General features: G+C 40.9%; 1 long non-coding RNA gene across 2 annotated transcripts in view; it reads right to left on the minus strand.

Moving 5' to 3' along the window:
- The window catches only part of LOC138755186 (uncharacterized), a 29,487-nt gene that overhangs the window by 4,759 nt on the left and 12,188 nt on the right, over positions 1-12,540 (minus strand). For both annotated transcript variants that reach the window (XR_011352091.1, XR_011352090.1), the window contains exon 2: positions 4,901-5,041. This is a non-coding gene — a long non-coding RNA (uncharacterized lncRNA). The remainder of the gene's footprint in view (positions 1-4,900; positions 5,042-12,540) is intronic.

Raw genomic sequence — 12,540 nt, forward strand, 5'->3', positions numbered from 1 at the left:
TATATGAGACAACATCTCCACTTTAACTTGGAGGAGCTAGTCTGTAAACACCATATCCTGCAATGTCCTGGCAAGCATTAAAGGAAATGACTAATCCTCAAATTTCACCAGAGATAAGCAATCTATGCATTTCATAATCAAGACTTCATTCTGCAATGTTACACTTAATTTCCTGCTGACATCTTCATGGAAGCTTTTTTTTATTCTTGTTTCTCAGTTTTAGTTTCTTCATTGGCTTTTATTTTCAGTTTGACATCATCTTAAGGTCAGCTAGAACTATAATGCCCAAATATTAAATGGCACCATCTCATTCATCCATTAGTTTTGTGGATAGTGAGCATTGGTGACTCATCAAGTGAATCAATCTTACAATTGTCATCAATTTTTCAAATTTAAGGTAAAATTCACCTTTATTCCACAGTTTCCATCTCTTCTTTACTTACTCCTGTTTTGACTTCACCCTTTCCTACTTAGGGTTAAGAAAGGGACCCAGTTGACTGACTATTTCTATCCATGGATGCTCCACAACCTGCTGAGTTTCTCCAACATCTCCTTGCTCAAAATTCTAATAATTGCTTTCAATTCCCTGCTGGGCCTGTCCCCCTCTGCTTCAATAACTTCTTTCAGTCCTGCAGTTTTCTTAGAACCTTGAACATCTCCACATAATTTCTGCATTTGACAGACATGCTTTCAGCTGCTTTGGTCTCAAGCTCTGGAATGCCATCTTTGAATTTTTCTGCCTGTGATCTTTATCTTCTGATTGTGTCACAGTATTAATATTTGGGGAGAATTTATAAGATTTAGAGTAGGTCACATACATACACACATTTTAAAACAGATCTTATTTGAAAGACTGAAGAATTCACATTGCAAGAGCTCTGGAGAATGTAAGCACCTTTCACAAGTAGGTGTTAACTGAACTGATGTCATAAAATGCTTGACCATTGTCTTGCTGGAGTCATGCTGTCTATCAGTACCCTTTCTGCAAAGTGCTCACAGAAAGGTCAATTCTGGATTGTTTACCTAAGATAACAACAGATGGAGCAGAAGAAAGAACTCCTGTTGTTTGCTGGAGAAGGTGGGGGTTTTGCAAGACATGAGTCACATGCTCTCTTTGGAGTTTCAGTTGAAAAGAGAAGAGAGTTGAGTTAACAGCTCAGTCACTCAGTCAGTGTGTGGGACACTGACAAGTAACTGAAAAGTGCAATCCAGGGAAAACAGTTTGAAACTGATGAAAGCAAGTTTCAGAGCAGTAGATGGCTGGAAGTGCTATCTGTCTGATCTCTTGAAATAGAGGAAGGAATGGAACTCTATGGTAGCTTGAAGAAAGAGGTTACCATCTAGAAGACCCTGATGGGGCAAGTTTCATCAGCAAGACGCTGAGGTGACTAGTGGTGGTACCTCAGTTGTGGAAATCCTGAAACAACAAATATCTCTCTGCAAATCCTACAAGAACCTTCCTAAGTGGCAAACATTTACCTTTCAAGCACCAAGCCTGGTGAACTTTTTACATGTTAAATTCTGTACACAGTATGGTGATTACCTGCAACCAGAGAACTTGGAAGAAGGAGAAGTGAGGTTGAACTGTGAACCAAAGAAATTTTCTTGAATTTGCACACACATTACATACACATGCACTTAGAATTAGAAGGGGTTAATTTGGGTTAGTATAGAGTATAGTATAAGAATAGAGTTGTTAAATTTTGATTCTATTTTCATGTTTGAAGTTGATTAAAAATAATTTTTGTTTTTGAAATCCACTTGTCTTGGTGAATGTCTATTGCTGCTCGGTTTTGGGGTCCTTTGGGCTCATAACAATTGAAAAAGAACACTTCTTACAACTTAATTCTTACTCCAAGCATTTTGTGTTCTGTCCTAATATCCATTGAGCCTAGTGTTAAATTTCATTTGAACATTATAAAATGACATTTTTAAAGGTAATATATTGATGCTGTTGTCAGTGAATGACTACCTATTCATTTGCTGATGGAACCTCAATGGCAGTAAAGGAACTCCATTGGTGGCAAATAAACCTTCAACAAAAATTACAATGCCATGGTGAAAAGATTACAATTGTAATTTTTTTTTTCAAAAGAACTTCATTTTCTGTGGAAAATATTTGCTTTGAGAGCATTCTTGAGACTTCATAAATTTGAATCTTGTAATTAAGAAGGTTTCTGAAACTCGCATGATCTTCTTTTCTTGAGGAGGGTGAACAAATCGATTACCTCGTCTTTCTCTTTGAGACACTTGAGGAAGAGCTATTGTTTCCTTCTGGACCACTGTGCAAATTCATCTTCTGTGCTTATAGTGGAATCTGGACTTGAAGATTTTTATCTCATTCCTCTTGACCTTAGTGAAACTTTTGAATTTTTCATTCTATTATCTATCCATCAGAAACACACCCAATTTCTGGAAACGTAAGAGGGAAATCTCAATTCAGTTAGTTGACTAAACTGAATGAAACATGCCAAATGGACTGCCCGTTTTTGGTATCAATTACTTCAAAATTTTCCTTAGGAACCACTGGCATCCAACAAATTAGCAAGGCTTCAGTCATTTGTGATATTTTTATTCTCTTGTGCACTGGAATGCTGGTGGCTGCCTTGAATTCTGTGGGGATAGTGGACTGCTGCAGTGAGATGTTAATTAGGATTCCATCAGCTGGGCCACAGTCCTTCAGCACCTAACCAGGTATATTGTCTGCTCTTGCTGCTTTGTGTGGGATCATCCTGAAAAGGATCTGCTTCACCTCAGGTAGAGCTATGCAACATATCAGCAACATAAAGAGTTCAATGGACTACATTACCACACAAAGGAACAATTGTTACAATGGACATGATGGGCTTAAGGGCCTCTTTCTATGCTGTATGGTTCTATGATTCAATGACTAGATGTAAAAGGTGACTTATATCAATGACTTGGTCAGTGGCACTTGTGTCTACCGTGATGAAGAGCTTTGTTTGTTTCATCAATGAACTTTGAGTTGGTAATGGAACAAGTCAACTCCTGGACCAGAAGGACTGGACCCACTTCAATTCACCTGTTAATCACAATAGGCAATAGCAGATGCCATCTTGCTGGCCCTCCATTCTTAGATCGCCTAGTTGTTCATTAACTACAATTTGATATTCAACACCATTATACCAGCAAAACTCATGACCAAATGAAGTGATCTTAGATCACTGTGTCTCCTTCCTCAACGTCCTCATCAGCAAACTCGAATCAGGGTGGATCAGTAACAATACCATTATAGTGCCAGCAATCAGGACCCAGGTTAATCCCACTCTGCCTGTTAGGAGTTGGTACGTTCTCCCCGTTTCTGCATGGATTTTCCCTAGGGCTCTGGTTTCCAGTCGAAACGTCAAATTCTCCATCAAACTGTTACAAGCATACTGTGGAAAGTATACTGACGTTGCATCATAGCCTTGAGTGATGATTCATGTGCTCAGGAACAAAGAGGGCTGCAGAAGGTTAAAAAAAAATAGCCAAGTCCATCATAAAACAGTAACATCCCACCCATTGAAGACATCTTCCTGAAGGTAGCATCGCAGGTGGCCAGGGTTGTAAAGAAACCTTTTGGCGTCTTAGTCTTTATAAATCAAAGTATTGAGTAGAGGAGTTGAGATATTATGTGGAAGTTGTTTAAGACATTGGTGAGGCCAAATTTGGAATATGGTGTGCAGTTCTGGTTGCTTAACTACAGGAAGGATATCAATAAGATTGAAAGAAGTAAATCACAAAATTCTGTAGACACTGTGGTTGAAGTAAAAAACACAAAATGCTTGAGAAGCTCAGAAGGTCACACAATGACCTTTATGTAACAAAGATAAAGAAACATAATCAACGTTTTGGGCTTGAGCCCTTCATCAAAGTATGAGGAAATGCCAGCAGGGTGCGGGAGGGGGGGTGACAAAGGCAGGAGATGATAGGTAGAGAAAGGAGGGAGGAGTCAGCAGCAGTGAGGGGGACGAGGGATGGCTGGGGGGGGTAGAAGAACTGGAAAGGCAGGAAAAGGGGGAGGGGAAAGAAAAGGCGAGTAGTTTAATGGAAAGCAGAGAAGTCAATGTTAATGCCATCTGGCTGGAGAGTGCCCAGATGGAAAATAAGGTGTTGTTCCTCCTATCTGCAGGTGGTCAGGTTGGGATAGTACACAAGGCCATGGATAAAGATGTGAGTGCAGGAGTGTGGCTCAGAATTGAAATGGTTAGCCACTGGGAGATCGCTGTGATTGCGAACAGAGCGGAGGTGCTGACCTAAGCGATCTCCCAGTCTGCGACTGGTCTCTCCAATGTAGAGAATGCAACAAAGGGTGCACTGGATGCAGCGATAAGTACTCTGGATGAACAAGTGAAGTGTTGCTTCACTTGGACAACCTTCTTTGGGGCTCCAGACTTGGTGAGGGAGGAGGTGTGGGTGCAAGTTTAAGATTGAAAGAGTGCAGAGAATATTTACTAGGATATTGCCAGGTCTTCAGGTGTTGAATGGCCTGGTTTCTGTGCTGCAGCATTCTGTGGGTCTATGTGAGGCACTGCCTCAAGAAGGAAGCCAATATCACCAAGGACCCCATCACCCTGGTCACATTCTCTTCTTGTTGACACCTTCAGGATGAAGAAAGAGAAACATGAAGACCAGTACACTAGTGTTAAAGTGCTGTAATAAAACAACAGCAGAACCAAAGTGTACAACTAACTTCACTGTATTATGCTAGTGGGAGTGAGGGGTGCAAAGGAAGGTAAACAGTGTAACTCATTCTTTGCACTGATCCCCACTCAGAGCACACAGCATCCTTGCACACCTTATATAGTCCTTTAAGCCCCTTTCACACTTGTAAGTGATCTCAGGAATCAAATATCAATCGGCATTTAAAGTGGCAAGTATGAAAGCAAAATCAGCTTACCGGCGTCAGATGACGTCATCTCACGCTGGGGATTGATGGCCTCGACCCCTAGTACAATCCCTGGCGTCTGCAGATGCTGGCGTTGCAATCAGGAAAGTGTGAAAGGGGTAATTTCATTGTGGGATTGAAATGACCTAAGTGCTTGCGTGAAAGCAGGAAGAAAAGATTAAAATTAAGGTATAAATTAGCTGTGGGAAAGTTGCAGTAGGGGAGAGAGAGAGAGGAAATAGCAATAAACAGCAAAAGTGGACCATTTTTAAACAGCGTGGGAAAATTGGTTGCACTATAGTACACAATTTATAAAGACCATGGCAAAAAAGCAATGGCGGACCTGACTTTCCTGAATGCCGTGCTTCAAAGAACCCCTCTATGAATGCTCCTTGTATGCATATAGCCCTTTCCCTGTTGCATGGAATTCTGGGAGGGCAAGTCCACCATCGCTTTCCCCCCTGGTATTTATAAATTGAGCGCTATAGCGCTATGAACTTTCCCACCCTGTTTAAAAATTGTCCGCTATTACTATTTATTGCTCACACTTTCCCACGGTCCCTTATAAAGGTTTATATAGGTTGGCACAACAACAACAGGAGCTGAAGGGCTCATACTGTGCTGTACATAAAGCTTAATTATGTTATAATTATGCATGATTAATTTTGTTCAAATATATTATTCACAATACATTTATTGGGATTTAGGGCAGGTTCACCATTGCTCAATGTGTCATGATGTCACCAGTAAAAGGTAGAACAGTCCTAACCCCGGGATGACTCCTTGCAAGTGTGAAAGCATTCACTGACCCAGTTAGGAGTGGTCAAGTGTGAAAAGCCAAACTCCCATTCCTATCCCAGGATACTTAACAGCCAATTTAGAGGGATGAAAGGGGCTTTAGCCAGATGCCAATATGCAGTTTTCTATATTTTTTACTATTGGCAATCTAACTTTTTGCTATTTCTATCCTTCACAGTTTCTGTGACTTAAGCCCAGCAACTTTCTGATAAGCCATAATCTCTTGCTTAATATTCCCATCCAATTCTAGTCATGCTCTGCTCTATCTACTAAAGCATTATCTCTGTTGGCCTGCTGACTCCAGCAGAAGCCCCTTTCCCAAAGTTCTTTACACTGGCACAACAAAAAGAACCTCTGCATTATTTTCATACCATTTTTTTGTTTTGTACTCTAGCAACTGCAAATGTTTATTATCTGTCCTCTGTATGTTTTATCTCATTATATGCTAGGAGAATTGTTTTTTCTTTGGCTGCAGTAAGTACAAATCACAGTGCACATGCAGATCGTACAATATACGACCATAAAATCATTATTACCATTAAAACCAACACACTAAAAACAGTTTAATTTCACTGACTCCAGTAATTATTTATTGCAGCACACAGATCAACTCCAGTAAAAAAGTAGACAAATCTGCACCCCGACATACTTCATACAAACTAAAAGCTGCTATGTGTTGACTTCAAATGCCTAAGTAACTGATTATTTCTACCTTTTGGCGCAGCCTAGCACGTGGGACCTTGTTAAAGGCCTTGCTGACATCCATATAGATAATGTTCAATACCCTACCTACACTTTTGGTAACCTCTTCAGAAACTATCAGGTTTGTGAGGCTTGATTTCTAATGCATATTCATGCTGACCTTCCCTAGTCAGTCCTTGTCTATCCAACTGTTAATAGATCCTGTCCCTCAGCATCACTCCAGTAACTTACCCACAACAGATGTCAGGGTCACTGGCCTGCAGTTCCCTGGCTTGTCCTTGGAGCCTTTCTTGAATAAATGTTCAGACTTTGCAAACCTCACCATGCCTATAATGATGCATATCTCTCTGCCAGGGCCCCAAGAATTTCTTCCATATCTTCCATCCACATCAAAAGATACATTTGTTCAGATTCTGAGGATTCACCCACCTTAATATATGCTCTGACTGCTAGCAACTCTTATTCTGTAAGGTCAAAGACATATTTGTTCCAATTTTTTTGCTTCCATGACATTTTCCACAATAAATATATTCATTTAAGCCTGCATCCATCTTCCCATGTTCAAGTTTATTGTCACATGTATCGAAAATGGGGTGACAGAGGTTGTTTGGCGAGCAGACTACTAGACATCTCATACATAGTACAACAAACATGACAGTACAAAAGTGAAGAGTAACAAAGAATGATCAGTTGGTATGGAGCAAAGGCAACATCATTTCACTATTTTAGGATTCCTTCAGTCATGAGTATGATAATGGCAGGAAAGAAACGCTTGAACCTGGCGGTACATTAAAACTGTACATGAACAGATGTCGGCCCGGGAGTGGGACACGAAATAGAGACATGGCCTCATGCACTACCAACAGCTAATATTCAATCTAGGCATTCTCCAACTGAATGGCATTAACATTGACTTCTCCAATTTCCTTATGGGCACAACCCTGTTTTCCTATCTTCATCCCCCTGCCTCCTTTCCTCCAGCTCTCTATCCCCTTCAGAGAGCTATCCCCTCCCCATTTCACTTCTCTTGTGCCCTCCCACTCATATCTTGATTGTGGGCCTGTGCTCCTCACCCTGCTCCTACCCCACTCTTTTATTCAGGCACCTGTCTGCAATTTGCTCCTACCTTGATGAAGGGTTCACCCCCAAAACATTGGTTATGTATCTTTATCTTTGCTACATAAAGAACACTGAATGATGTGCTGAGTTTCTCCAGCATTTTTATGTAATCTACAATCACAGTGACTAGAGATTTTCTTGTTTAACTTCACAAATCTGTCTATTTAGTGACTCAAAGAACCTCTTGCCCAAGGGATTCCAGTCAGCCAAAGTGCTATATTAAAGATGTTCCTTTAAATTGATGCCTGCTCATTTTTTAAAAAGTAGTAATACTTGAATTTTCTCTTCCAAACCTTAGACAGATTAAGTGCTCCAAAAAAGGATGTTAATAGTTGCCACTAATAATCCTGCTACTTTAATTAATGGAGACTGAAAGAATATTAGACTGACTCATAGCAGTATTACATGAGAAGTTCAATTCTGGAAAGCTTTCAACAGTTTTTCAGAAGAAACTTTTCCTCAGTCATTAATTAGTTCAGTTATAGCACTCCTACATCAGTCCAAGATTGTGAATTCCACTCCCATTTCAGCAAGGTGTTATTCAAATAATACATGAAATACTATCAAGTGAATTAAAAAGGATCAGTCCAGTATTTTGAAGAGCAGGGGAATTACTCCCAGTATCCTGGCCAATATGTATCCATTAACAAACATCACAAAAACAGATTGACTAGTCATATGCTCATGCCATGGGACTTTACTACATTTCCTTTTCTTGATGTATAATTGGTGCACCATTCATTTATATGCACCCAAACATAATAGTCTTCCTCCATCTCCTGTTGCAGCCTGAAATAACTTGGGGAAGAAATCAAAGCTGATATTGTTCTTTTGTTACCTCTGGCCACCAAAGCCAGATGCAGTACTTCAGGAACTAATAATCTCACCATCTGGTCCCAATGCTCCTCTGACAGTTCAAGGAAGCAGAACCTTTTGACTGCTTCCCCATTGGGGTCTCCTATAGCCAATTCCTTTTTCCAAAGTTCATCCTAACGCAATTCAACTTAAATATAGAAAAATAAAGATTTCCTCTCCTCTTTGAATTACAGGAAAAGTGAATAATACAGGATCTAATGATGCAAGAGGAAAACTGCGGCCCAACAGTGTAGATCTACCGAGTAAATGGGTTAATCAAAACCAAAATATGAACACCAAAAGTTCTCTCCTCTCTCATACATTTTGTTGCTTCCATACTCTAAATCTCCTGTGCTATCTCCTTACATGGACAATATGGTTCAGAGGCAATTAAGTACGCCACCTTTCCCAATGATGTTCACATTCTATGAATGAATTTTTGAAAAAACCTTAAAACAGTAAACTGTAATCAACCCTTGTTGTTGGCTCGGGAAGACAAATGTTTATGTTGAAGCCTGGAGAGGGTTTGATTCTTTGCCCTATAAAGAAATCAGGTTCAGACTTTTTCTAGAAACAGGTCAACAGGCTCCTGGGGCCTATGGGGATGGAATCCATAGTCAGCAGAATGGTGAGAAGGTAAGTCCTGATGGACGAAGGATTTGGATAAGTGAAAAGGTTAAGTCAATCTCAAGATACATTTTGAGGACTGGGATCATTGCTGATTCTCTGGATCCACTAGATTAACATTCTGATGGGTAGGAAAGGTGATGAGGTCCTGCAAAGAGAGTTCAGGGCATTTGGCTCAAATTTGAAGGACAGGACCTCTAGACTTGTGTTCTCAGGATTGCTACCCATGCCACATCCAAGTGAGGTTAGAAATGGGAGGATAATGTGGCTTAACATGGTGCAGGAGGGAGGGAGAGCTTCAGGTTTCTGGATCATTGAGCTCTCTTTCAGGGAAAGTGTGACCTGTGCCAAAGGGATGGTTTCCATCTCAACTGAAGGGGGACTAAAATCCTTGCAGGACGGTTTCCTAGTGCTGCTTGGGAGTGGGGTGGCGGAGGGGGGTGGTGGAAGTGAAACTAGATTAGCAGAGGGATAGGAAACAGACTGCCAGAGCAGATAGGGGAGTGAAAGAGGGAAAAGATTATGTTATGGCGAGTGATGCAGTGAACAAAGCACAACAGAAGTCGCCTGTGAGCTGAACCAACAGAATTGTTTAATGGAACTTTCGCAGGAGTTTAAATAAATACAGTTGGCGGCTATCACCATCACCTGACCCCGGAGGTCACACCCCACCCCCAGCCAATCCTGTGTGGGCCCACAACTACAGATGCCGATTCGATAAAGGAGTGAAAATGTGAAAATTGCATGAACTGTTAGAATTCAACCGGTTGTATGTGGTGGAAACGTTATCATCTTAATGCAAAAAGTGTTGTAAGAAAGGCAGACAAGCTTAAGAATTTGGATTGGCACATGGAATTATGACATTGTGGCCATTAATGAAACTTGGTTGCAGGAGGGGCAGGACTGGCAGCTTCTATTGTTTCAGATGTGATGGAGTGGAGGGGGGGGGGGGTGATGAAAGGAGGAGGAGTGGCATTGCTTATCAGGTAAAATGTCACATCTGTGCTCAGGCAGGACAAACCAGAGGGTTTGTCTACTGAGACTATATGAGTGGAACTGAAGAATGGGAAAAGTATGGCACAGTCACGGGGTTGTATTATAGACCACCCAATAGTCAACAAGAATTGGAACAGCAAATCTCTGGAGAGACAGCAGACAGCTGCTGAAAACAAGGTTGTGGTAGTAGGAGTTTTTAAGTTTCCACAGATTGACTGGGACTCCCATACTGTAAAAAGCCTGGATGTCTTGAAGTTTGTCAAATAGGTTCAGGAAAGTTTTCAAAGTTAATTTATAGAGGCCCCAACCAGAGAGAGTGCAATACTGGATCTCCTATCAGGGAATGAGAAAGGACAGGTGACAGAAGTATGTGTAGGTGTTATATTTGGATTGTGGGGGAACACGTGGCCTCCCTTTCTGGAACATTGTGGATTGCAGATGGCCACGTCACCTCCCTGCCTGAAACTTATTTGGAAGTCACATTACCTGCCAATCAAGGTAGGACTTCGGCCACTTATTAGTGCAAACCTTACTGTTGACTAACTTAAATGACTTAGTGTTATCATTGGCCAGATGCCCAACTCAGAACAGCATTAAACATTGATGCATACCACATTTCTGTCTCTCTGTCCTTTGGTTCCAGTCCTGGACATTGCTCCATGCCAGGTCACTACTGTGGACATCGCTGGAGGAGTCGTGGCTAAAGTGTGTTAAACTGTGTTGTAGTTTTGCAATACATCAGTGCTTGCAGAGAGCTGCACCCCCATTGGTACAGGGAATGGGGAGTGTGTTTGAAAGTCTCTGTCTGTGAAGTGTGTACATGTGCGGGAGCACGTAGAAGATAGGTGGACACTGGTATTGATATCTGATGTGAGCGTCTATATAGTTGTTTAGTAATAGAGTAATTTAGTATCATTTGACGTCTTCCCCTGTTTGTTCCCATGTGTTCAATAAAGTCTCATTTGATTGTAACACTTGTGTCCAGACTTGTCTCTCTGTGAACCCATTGAACCTGATACTTTTCCAAACATAACAATTGGCTAGGGTTCAGACAGTTTTTGCTGGACACACGTGGAGTACTAACCATATGGGAGATTGTGCTAAGGTTAGTGTGTGTGTGTGTGTGTGTGTGTGTGTGTGTGTGTGTGTGTGTGTGTGTGTGTGTGTGTGTGTGTGTGTGTGTGTACCTGCTCACCAACAGGGGCAGCAGGAGGCAACCCACAGCTCGTTTCAGGAAACCTGGGGACAGAATATAAAATCCATGGGTGGACCACCGACTGCCAGGGGTCCAGCTATTTGGAGGCGTGGCTGCCATGCCGTCGACTAGATCGACAGGCTGGACCCCCACAGAGAAAAGAAAGGGTACCACATGGTGTCCCTCCTTGAGAAATCAGAATTTCCAGAGACAAAGGAGTGTTATGGGAAGGCCCCTTGGCTTATAGTGTCTCTCCTGAGACACCAACATGAAATTGCAGGAGAATTAGGCCAAAAGGGTGCACAGAAAGATAGGGAGATTGAATCCCTGCACCATCACTGTTGTGCATGACAGAAGGCAGTGCAGACTGCCCAAGTGCGAGTGACCAACCTAGAAATGAAAGTCATGGAGGCAGTTTCCAAGCTGATTGAAATGCAATAGCTGCAAGCAGCTCACTGGTCTGGCTGGCAGCTTTTTTTTAAATTTTTTTATTTTTCACACTATAGATCACATTATTCAAGATATACACATTTCCCCTTTCAAATATATGCAGTGTCGTTTTCTCCCCCTTTCCCTCCTCCCCTCCCCCCCCCATCTCCCCTTCCATCCATTCAAAACTCTGAGTCCAAGATACATCAAACCCATCAAACAATATTGTCACTCAACATTAACGAACAAAAACTTCCACTGAGTCAATTCTTTCCATTCTCTTTTCCTTTTGTCATTTTAGGTGATAGATGTCCCGGTAGGTTTTCTCTATTATATTCCATGTACGGCTCCCATATTTGTTCAAATAATGTTATATTATTTCTTAAACTATATGTTATTTTTTCTAATGGAATACATTTATTCATTTCTATATACCATTACTGTATTTTCTAATTATCTTCTAATTTCCAGTTTGACATAATACATTTTTTTGCTACAGCTAGGGCTATCTTAACAAATCTTTTTTGTACACCCTCCAAATCAAGTCCAAATTCTTTATTTTTTATGTTACTTAGGAGGAAGATCTCTGGGTTTTTTGGTATATTGCTTTCTGTAATTTTATTTAATATCTGGTTTAGATCTTCCCAAAATTTTTTCACCTTTTCACAAGTCCAGATTGCATGAATTGTTGTTCCTATTTCTTTTTTACAATGAAAACATCTGTCAGATACTGTTGGATCCCATTTATTTAACTTTTGAGGAGTGATATATAACCTATGTATCCAATTATATTGTATCATACGTAATCTCGTATTTATTGTATTTCTCATAGTTCCTAAACATAACCTCTCCCATGTTTCCTTTTTTATCTTTATGTTTAGATCTTGTTCCCTCTTTTGTTTAGTTTTATCATTTATTTCCTCATTCTCCT

This window comes from Narcine bancroftii, chromosome 2, assembly GCF_036971445.1.
Source record: "Narcine bancroftii isolate sNarBan1 chromosome 2, sNarBan1.hap1, whole genome shotgun sequence".
NCBI classification, from domain to species: Eukaryota; Metazoa; Chordata; class Chondrichthyes; order Torpediniformes; family Narcinidae; genus Narcine; species Narcine bancroftii.